The sequence below is a fragment of the Stomoxys calcitrans genome, chromosome 1 (assembly GCF_963082655.1).
Source record: "Stomoxys calcitrans chromosome 1, idStoCalc2.1, whole genome shotgun sequence".
In the NCBI taxonomy this organism is placed as follows: domain Eukaryota; kingdom Metazoa; phylum Arthropoda; class Insecta; order Diptera; family Muscidae; genus Stomoxys; species Stomoxys calcitrans.
The window spans coordinates 149,667,669-149,677,225 of record NC_081552.1 but is presented as its reverse complement, the minus strand read 5'-3'; the positions used below and the strand labels follow the sequence as shown (position 1 = coordinate 149,677,225).

Below are 9,557 nucleotides of genomic sequence, written 5' to 3'. Positions count from 1 at the left end.
GGTCATCTGTATTGTTAACTTACAATAACGATGACCCTTGTTACTATGTCATAAAACGCATGTGCGCTATCTGTGCTCAAAATGTATTTTATAAACAGCGTATGCAATAAACAACAACAACAAAAGATTATCCTTTTATGTGCAAAGTGGGCGTCTGACAGCAACCTTTTTTCCTCATTTTCTTTCCAACAAATTAGAACAGAACGAGAAAGACAACACTCTTTCATTTCATTTCTTCTAGGTTAGATTAGGTTGAAAAGAGGGTGCAGATATTAATCCTCCCCATAACACTATGGACATACACTTAAGCCAGTAATCGGCTTGTTGTGCGCTCTAAAAACCATAAAGTAACCTTTAGAAAGAAAATTGTAAGTTAAGAATTCCGTGCTACTTACAAAATCCTTAATTGTTTCCAATACCACTCCCCTAATTTGGTTCATGTCTGATATTGTGTCTCCACCTAAGTACCGGTATCTGTTGGACGTGAAAGCCGGGCAATGACAAAGGAAATGATTCAACGTCTCATCATCTTCTCCGCATACCCTACAATTTCTTGCCGCACCGATTTTATATAAATGAGTTCGTAGTCATATGTGTACCGTCATGATACCAATAGATATACTGACCTCCTTCTTACTTCCTTTCAGTAATAGCCTCGACTTCTCGCGATCTGGATCCCCCCATAGGATATTCGCCGTCCTACCGACCGTTTCGCTGTTCCAAAATGTTGCATGCGCATTCGTCGCCCACTCCCTGAACTCGGACTGCGTCGATCCGAAAGGCTTCGGGTTAACCAAGTTTATTGACGGCAGTCCTCTGGCCTCTACCGCCAAATCGTCTGTGCTTTCATTTCCCCTTACTCCGTTATGGCCCGGCACCCAAACGATGCGGATTCTGCCATCCTCAGAGAAGGCGTTAATCTCCTTCTTACACTGCAAGACTGTTCGTGACCTTACCATCCTGGTTGGTCAAGGCGTTAATCTCCTTCTTACACTGCAAGACTGTTCGTGACCTTACCGTCCTGGTTGTTATTGCCCTTATGGCAATTTTACTGTCGGTAAAGATGTTCACACTCGACGTCCTCGCGTTAGCACCACACAAATTCACGCATTCCGTGATCGGCCGGATCTCCGCCTGCAGGACCGTATTATGGTCAGGCAGTCTAAATAAGATCTCAGTCCCTGGGTTCTCAATGTAAACCCCCAGTCAGACTCTGTCCTCCAGCTTTGATCCATCCGTGGAACATAATCTTCCAGATGGTAATGCTAGGGTGTCGTCAATCCAAGACTGTGCCGATGGCAGCAGTGCCGATCGGAAACCTTTTCCCTTCCTTTCATGTTTCCTATCGTCGCCTCGATTATACCGCTCCGCCTATCCGCCTATGCCAAGACAACATGTTCACCCTATGCCAAGACAACATGTCCTCTGAACCTGTTGTATGGTCCACTTTGTCTCCATAGCAGTCCACCAAACTACTGAGGCGTAAGTAAGTATTGGTCTAATCACGCTCCTGTAGAGCCAGTGGACTATCCTAGGATTCAGGCCCCATTTCAAGCCTACGACCCGTCTACATAGTGCCCAACATCTGTGAGCCTTCTCAATGTGAAACTTCCAATTCAGTTTACTGTCCAAGACCACACCTAAGTATTTGACCTTGTCAGATATCGAAATCCTCAAAAAGACAAACGTGGAGCGTTAAATTGGCCCACCTTCGTCTTCCTCGTGAACAGGCATATTTCAGTCTTCTCTGGGTTAACATATAGACCTCTGGGTCTAGCCCAGTCATATGCCATATGCAAGACCCTTTCGGCCCTTCTGCTGGTAGCTGGTCCGGATCCTTACCCTCCTCGTGCAGGGCAGTCTCCACCGACCTTTCCTTGACATAGGCATGCTGTCATTTCTTCTAACAAGCCCATCACAAATTAAGCAGCAGTCATTTTCAGCAAACAACAGACTTTTCAGCAGTGAGTCTGCTGTTCTGAAATCGGAGAACTACTGCTGTAATAGCAGCAATATTAACCACTAACAGTCAGCAGACAGTGTTTGCTATTTTCAGCAGACTTTCTTCTTTGAGTGTAACCTTTAATTAATAATTGGCCTTTTTTTTCGGAATAATATGCGTTTTGTTTCTTCTTTTGCATAAACAAGTTAACTTAGCACGCTTCACTTTTGTTTATAGCAATTTTGGCACTTTGTCATTGAACATCATCCAGACGCCATTGCTTTGGCGCAATTAAATGTGAGATCATTGTCGTTTACATTCAGCAAAGTCGAGAAATTCGCTGGCAATTCAAGATGCGGGTTGTTTCTGTTTGTTGTTGTCTTGAATGAAGTTGGGAAACAAGTTTTTGGCTATCTTTCATTTGTTGTGTTGCTGCTGCTATGATGTAGCGTTTATTTGGTAAATAATTAATTGACGGGGATTTGATTCTTTGGTTCCAAATGCAAATTTTGGTTGTAGAAATTCCACAAATAAATATCTTTGTTTTGTGCAACTTTCGCCATGGAGACCATATTTGTTGCTGCTCTGAAGAGAGCGATGCCAATTTAGTTTAGTGCAGGAAGTAGGCGGATTGCTATAATCGCCTTAATTTTACGCAAAAAATAAAAGATAACAATGATCTAATCTAGATATACGAAACGACCAATTGAGTTAAAGGCGTCACTTCAAATTCGAGTGGCTTTTTACAGGCAACAACGAACAATTAAAAATGTGATTCACAGTTTCAAATGGACATTTTAGTATCACCCGCTATGCTAAATTTTGTGGAAAAAATAACTTTAAAGTGAGCACCATCTATCTACATTCTGCGTTGTTAATAAAGTTGCAGAAGGCATTTTCATTATTCACAGGCAGTGATCAACTAATACTTACTTTACTTTAATTGGCTATAACAGAATATTTGTTCCACTAGCCGAACGTAGAATAGCGTTCCAAGCGCCTCGATCTTCTGCGCTCATTCTAAAATCTCTGACACCAAGTTTCGAGGTGTCTCCCACCACTTGATCTTTCCATCGAAAGACTTCTTTGTTGGAGCTTCTTCATCCATTCTGACAACATGACCTAGCCAACGCAGCCGTTGTATTTTGATGTGTGAGACTATGCTATCGTCATCATACAGCTCGTGGTTCATACGTCGTCTATATTTTCAGTTAACGCAAACTGGTCCATATATTTTACAAGAAATCTTTCTCTCAAATACTCCAAGCACTGCCTCATCTGCTTCCACAAGTACCCATGCTTCATAACCATATAACAGCACGGGTAGTATCAGTGTCTTGTATTGTGTAATCTTCGTCTGTCGAGAGGTGGTCTTGTTTCTCAACTGCTTACTTAGTCCAAAGTAGCATCTGTTTGCGAGTATTATTCTTCGCTTAATTTCAAAACTGGTGTTATTCGTTTCGGTTATGGCGATGCCGAGGTAGATAAAGTTACTGACTGCCTCAAAGTTGTGGTTCCCATCTTTCTCCATTTTCTTTATCTGCTCGGTTGTGCAAGGCTTTTTGGGAGTTGAAACCATCCATTTCGCCTTATCTCTATTTACTGCCAGACCCATTTTCACTGACTCTCTTTCGATTCTTTCAAAGGCTGCAGTTACTATTGTACTTCCGGTGACCGACCTATGATATCGATGTCATCGGCGTAGGCGGGTAGCATGTGTTCTCTTGTGATTAGTGTGCTATATCTATTCCCAACTGCATCTCGTATAATCTTCTCCAGCAGGATATTAAAGAGATCACACGATAGGCTGTCTCCTGGTCTGAAACCTCGTTTGGTATTAAATGGTTCGGAGAGATTCTTTCCCTTTCTTACTGAGGAACGCGTATCAGCCAGTGTCATCCTGCAGAGTCTTATTAATTTTGCTGGGATACCGAACTCAGACATGGCTTGAAATACCTTTGAACGTAAAGGAGTATCGAAGGCGGCTTTGTAGTCCACAAAGAGATGGTAGGTGTTTATTTGTCCTTCTCGGGTCTTTTCCAAGATTTGGCGCAGTGTGAATATCTGGTCTAGGGTGGATTTACCAGGTCTAAAGCCGCATTGATAGGGCCTAATTATCTCATTGACTTTAGCATATAATCATACAGTACGCTCGAGAGTATCTTGTATGCGATGGGGAGGAGACTTATTCCTCTGTAGTTGGCACATTGCGTCTTGTCTCCTGATATCCTTATCAAACTAATACCCTCATCAAATAAGGTCCTATTAGATAGGTCTTATAGTGACAAACAACGACTCGGTGAAAGCCTTGGGCGGGAACGTCTCCAGCTAATACTCCTTTTCCGATCACTATAGGATATGTTTTCAGATTGAGTACGAGCTGGGGCCACCTGAAGGGCCGCTAGAGGACACAAGGAAACTGGAATAGGGACAGGAGGGGCGCGAAGAGGAGTTCCTATGCAAAATTTTGTGGAGAATTTGAAAGCACTTGTGAGGCATCTAGGTTGCGCAAAGTGCTCTCGAAGGAACCTAGCTCGCCCAGCTCCCTGAGGAGGGAGGACGCGGCTTACACAGAGAGTGGTCAGGAGACGGTGGAGCTTGTGGTGGAGAAGCATTTTCCGGGCTGCCAGAAAGAGATCGGCGGTCAAGATTTCGTCACACAAACATAGGGGGTCTAGGCGGAGGACCTTATCAGGGATATTGTTGACGAGGAGAAGAAAGTGTGGCAGTCTGTACTTTCCGGCCATTTCAATCGGCCGGACCTGACGGTATTATTCCGGCACTGCTGCAAGAGTCCCTTGGAGGTACCCTGCCCTGTCCGGAACGGATTTTCCTGGCGAATCTGGCATGGTCTTACATACCAAGGGCATGGAGGGAGGTAAGGTGGTCTTTTTCCCCAATACGGGAAAAATAAACCACGGCAGACAAAGGATTATAGGCCCATTAGTCTGTCATCTTTTTACTCAAAACACTGGAAAGACTGATAGACCTGACATTGAGAAAGGGACTGACGCCGGATAATTTCAGTAGGGCATAATATGCATACTTGTGTGGGGATGACCCTTCACGAAGTGGTACTAGAGGTCGAGACGTCTCTCCGGCAGAAGGAGTAAACTATGGCGACCTTCTTGGATTCATTGAACGTGAATGAAAGGTCAATAGTTGCCGCCATAGGTCACTGAGGAGGTTGTCGCGATGGGCTACCAGAAATAGGTTGAGGACCATCCCCAACGAAGACGGAACTCGTGCTCTTCACTCGCGAGACAAAATACCGAAGTTCAGACTTCCGTCCTTAGATGGAATCACGCTGCAGCTGTCGAAGGAGGAAAAGTACCTTGGCATAGCAAAGTACCAAAAGCAATCCTGCTTAGGCTGAGAAAGCTCGGCATGTTGAAGGAGGACAGGTGCGGCCACAGTTCCATTCTGGATGCTAATGATGGGTGGCCTGTGGAGGACCTCCATCTATCTGGCACCGGTACCGGTACCGATTGGGACTAGGACATTTAGGATTCGTTTTCCAGGATGGGATATATGTAGGGCGAATGCTGTGTTTGAGGGTGATGAGACCCATATCATCACTGATGGCTCCAAAATAGAGTCAGGGACTGGATTAGGGGTCTACTCCGACGTACTCAACATCGCTGTGCCATTATAGTAGCCGCAAGAGAAATTCTGATTAGGGATCTACCGTACTCAAAACTCTGGATTTATGTGAACAATATTGCGGCGCTCAAGGCTTTGGGTTCGAGGCGTGCGGCGGATTGTTTGGAGTCCCTGGATAGGCTTCGAGTCCCAGATGTAACGGTGATATGGGTTCCTGAACATAAAAGGATTCCGGGAAATTCCATTTGTCCAACTACTGAACATAGTAGAGAAGATGGCCAGAGCTGGGTCGGTGGCGAGATGAGAATCACCGGCTCTGCTTTCTGGCCAAGCCGTTCTTCTGCGATCTGGATGATTTTGAGATCGAACCTCTGGATAGTTTCCTGAGATTTTTGAACAGAACGGGATGGTTCCGGTGGAGGGTGCGATAAGATCTGGCGAAGGTACATACGTGCTTGCGTGAGGGATAGGCGATATAGACCCATCAATGGGTCTAGTTCTTCGCCTTCTTAGCGTTGCAAACAAATGCTTCATTTACTCCCATAAGTATACATTATTGCACAAATGACATATGTCAAAAACATAAGTAACGAAGCCAAAAATTTTTAATAAAAAATTTGTTTTGGCTGCTTAGCATGTTCTCCACTATCCCTTGTCTCAGTTTCAAATTTGACAACTATTTATGAATTTTCAATGTTGACCGCCAAGGACACTTTGACAGATATTTTTTATTAGGTGTGAGAAGGTCAGACCGCGCAATATTCAAGTGAAGCATTGTCCAATTCGCACAAAATTGGCCGTAAATTGAAGTAAAATTACATCATACATTTTGACCCGAACATGGATTCGGCAATTTTGCTTTATGCAAAACCACCCCAGCTCAAGTCGTTCTACAATTACATAGAAATGCATTTACTACCTAACTAGTTTGTGCAAGAACATGCAAAGCGTTCATAAACTTTTGACTCCTCAAGGCTGCCTACATTTCTGGCTGATTTAAGTTCTTCAAAATAATTCACATATAAACTAAGTTAAGTTTTGTACATTTCTTGGTATCGAGGGTATCTAAAGTCGCATATACGAGTAGAGCGCGCTCTAATCGGCATGCATTGTCATATGTGAGTGTACTTTTTTGTAGAAGCTCGATTGAATCGACATATTAAATTTTTTGTACGTCTTCAACGATGTGTACAACTTTCAGAGTGGCTTTTTTTGGAATTACATATAACATGTGTGATCGATTAATAGGAGTTTAAGGCCGGACTCTCTACTTGCGATTTCTTCTTATAATAGGAGATATTTCTCACTTTTTCTTTTCCTTTTCTCCCATAACTCTTTTCCCAATTGGCCAGACTGGCCTCCCAGTTAACTTTTTTTTTATTGTGTTTGATTTTGAAATTTGCTCAAACTATAAATTTTATCAGCTGCCACGAAAATGGAACGCAAAATTTTGTTTTCAGTAGAATTCTAATTTCCGATTATGGTTGGTAATCGCTTACATGTTGGTTTATAAGGCAAAAATCAGCTGACACGTTCTTCTACATTTGCCGTATGTTTTCAAGAGCATAACCAGACCTGTGCCAGATATGTGCCTGCAAAATAAAACGAACTACCATTAAAATTATTTAAAACCTTACCACTTCTATTTTTAAATTTTGACAAATTAAATGATGCATCCAACTTTGCTACACCGAACAGAGTCCATGCCTTCCACTTTCAGCTACACTCAGAGAATTTTCTTTGTAGAAATAGTTGCACAGAAGCATGTGCACCATGGAAGTAGTGTTACTGTAGCAGAAAAAAAGTCTGTCATTACACGAAAACACACGCATTTGGAAAAGTACAGCTAACAGACATCGTTGTCGAGCGTGGTTAATGTGGTATTTGTATCAAGAAGCCTTTTCGCAAAAAATACGATTCAAATACAACATAGCAACGCACGGCCCTTGAAGCCATCACACCAAATATGGTTGAAAAGTCTTTATACCAAAGACAACACGTGTTCCCTAGTGGCCGGTGTGTGTTGCGACTTCTTGCTTTACTTTTCCATATGCAAAAAGAAAATCTCCAATCATTGAGCTTGCCTCGAAAGAGAAACAAACAACATTCAAAAAAATTTTAAATGAAAGCAAAAATGTTTGCTGTAACAGCAGAAAGTCTGCTGTAAATGGGACGACAGTAATTTCTTACGAGCTTAGGTTAGGTTGAAAAGAGGGTGCAGATATTAATCCGCCCCATGCCACTATGGACATACGCCTAAGCCAGTAATCGGCTTGTTGTGCTCCCTAAAAACTATAAAGTAACCTCTAACAAGTAAAAAGGCGTTAAGTTCGGCCGGGCCGAACTTTGGATACCCACCACCTCGGATATATATGTAAACCACCTTTCGTCAAAATCCGGTGCAAAACTCATACCATATGCCCCATAGCAGCTATATCAATATATGTTCCGATTTGGACCAAATACTACTAAGTAAAAGTCATTGTTCAATTGTATATAACAAAAATATTGGTCTTTTTAGTAGCTATATCTAAAAATAAACCGATCTGAACTATATACGACACGGATGCCGAAAAGCATAACATAAGTCAGTGTGTCAAATCTCAGCAAAATCGGATAACAAATGTGGCTTTTATGGGCCTAAGACCCTAAATTGGTCTATATGGCAGCTATATCCAAATCTGAACCGATTTGAGCTACATTGACGGAGAATGTCGAGGGGCCTAAGGCAATGTACTGTCCCAAATTCCAGCAAAATCGGATAATAATTGTAGCTTTTATGGGCCTATGACCCTCAATCGGAGGATCGGTCTATATGGCAGCTATATCCAAATCTTAACCGATCTGAGCCATATTGACGGAGGATGTCGAAGGGCCTAAGGCAACGTACCGTCCCAAATTTCAGCAATATCGGATAATAAATGTAGCTTTTATGGGCCTATGACCCTAAATCGGAGGATCGGTCTATATGGCAGCTATATCCAAATCTGGACCGATCTGGGAAAATTGACAAAGGACGTTGAAGGGCCTAACATAACTTACTGTCCTAAATTTCAGCAAAATCGGATAATAAATGTGGCTTTTATGGGCCTAAGACCCTAAATTTAAGGATCGGTCTATATGGCAGCTATATCCAAATCTGAACCGATCTAAACCATATTGATGGAGGATGTCGAAGGGCCTAAGACAACTAACTGTCCTAAATTTCAGCAAAATCGGATAATAAATGTGGATTTTATGGGCCTATGACCCTAAATCGGAGAATCGGTCTATATGGCAGCTATATCCAAATCTGAACCGATCTGAGCCAAATTGACGGAAGATGTCGGAGGGCCTAACACAACACACTGTCCCAAATTTCAGCAAAATCGGATAATAAATGTGGCTTTTATGGGCCTAAGACCCTAAATCGGCGGATCGGTCTATATGGGGGCCATATCAAGATATAGTCCGATATAGCCCATCTTCGAACTTAACCTGTTTATGGACAAAAAAAGAATCTGTGCAAAGTTTCAGCTCAATATCTCTATTTTTGAAGACTGTAGCGTGATTTCAACAGACAGACGGACAGACGGACGGACATGTCTAGATCGTCTTAGATTTTTACGCTGATCAAGAATATATATATACTTTATAGGGTCGGAAATGGATATTTCGATGTGTTGCAAACGGAATGACAAAATGAATATACCCCCATCCGTCGGTGGTGGGTATAAAAATAAAATTTTAAGTTAGTTAATTGTTTTTAATACCACTCCCCTAATTTGGTTCATGTCTGATATTGTGTCTCCACCTAAATACCGGTATCTGTTGGACGCGAAAGCAGGTCAATGACAAAGGAAATGCTACAACGTCTCATCATCTTCCCCGCATGCCCTACACATGCTATCACTTGCCGCGCCGATTTTATATAAGTGAGCTCGTAGTCCTATGTGTCCTGTTATGATACCAATAGCTATACTGACCTCCTTCTTGCTTCCTTTCAGTAATAGCCTCGTCTTCTCGCGATCTG

The 9,557-nt window shown here is 42.5% G+C and overlaps 1 protein-coding gene and 1 long non-coding RNA gene across 2 annotated transcripts in view; one reads left to right on the top strand and one right to left on the bottom strand.

Annotated features, from left to right (window-relative positions):
* The window catches only part of LOC106090082 (four and a half LIM domains protein 2), a 579,753-nt gene that overhangs the window by 167,971 nt on the left and 402,225 nt on the right, over positions 1–9,557 (top strand). The gene's annotated exons all lie outside the window — the stretch shown is intronic.
* Positions 6,913–9,557, bottom strand: part of LOC131994370 (uncharacterized) — a 111,798-nt gene continuing 109,153 nt past the window's right edge. The window contains exon 3 of the long non-coding RNA XR_009396671.1: positions 6,913–7,137. This is a non-coding gene — a long non-coding RNA (uncharacterized LOC131994370). The remainder of the gene's footprint in view (positions 7,138–9,557) is intronic.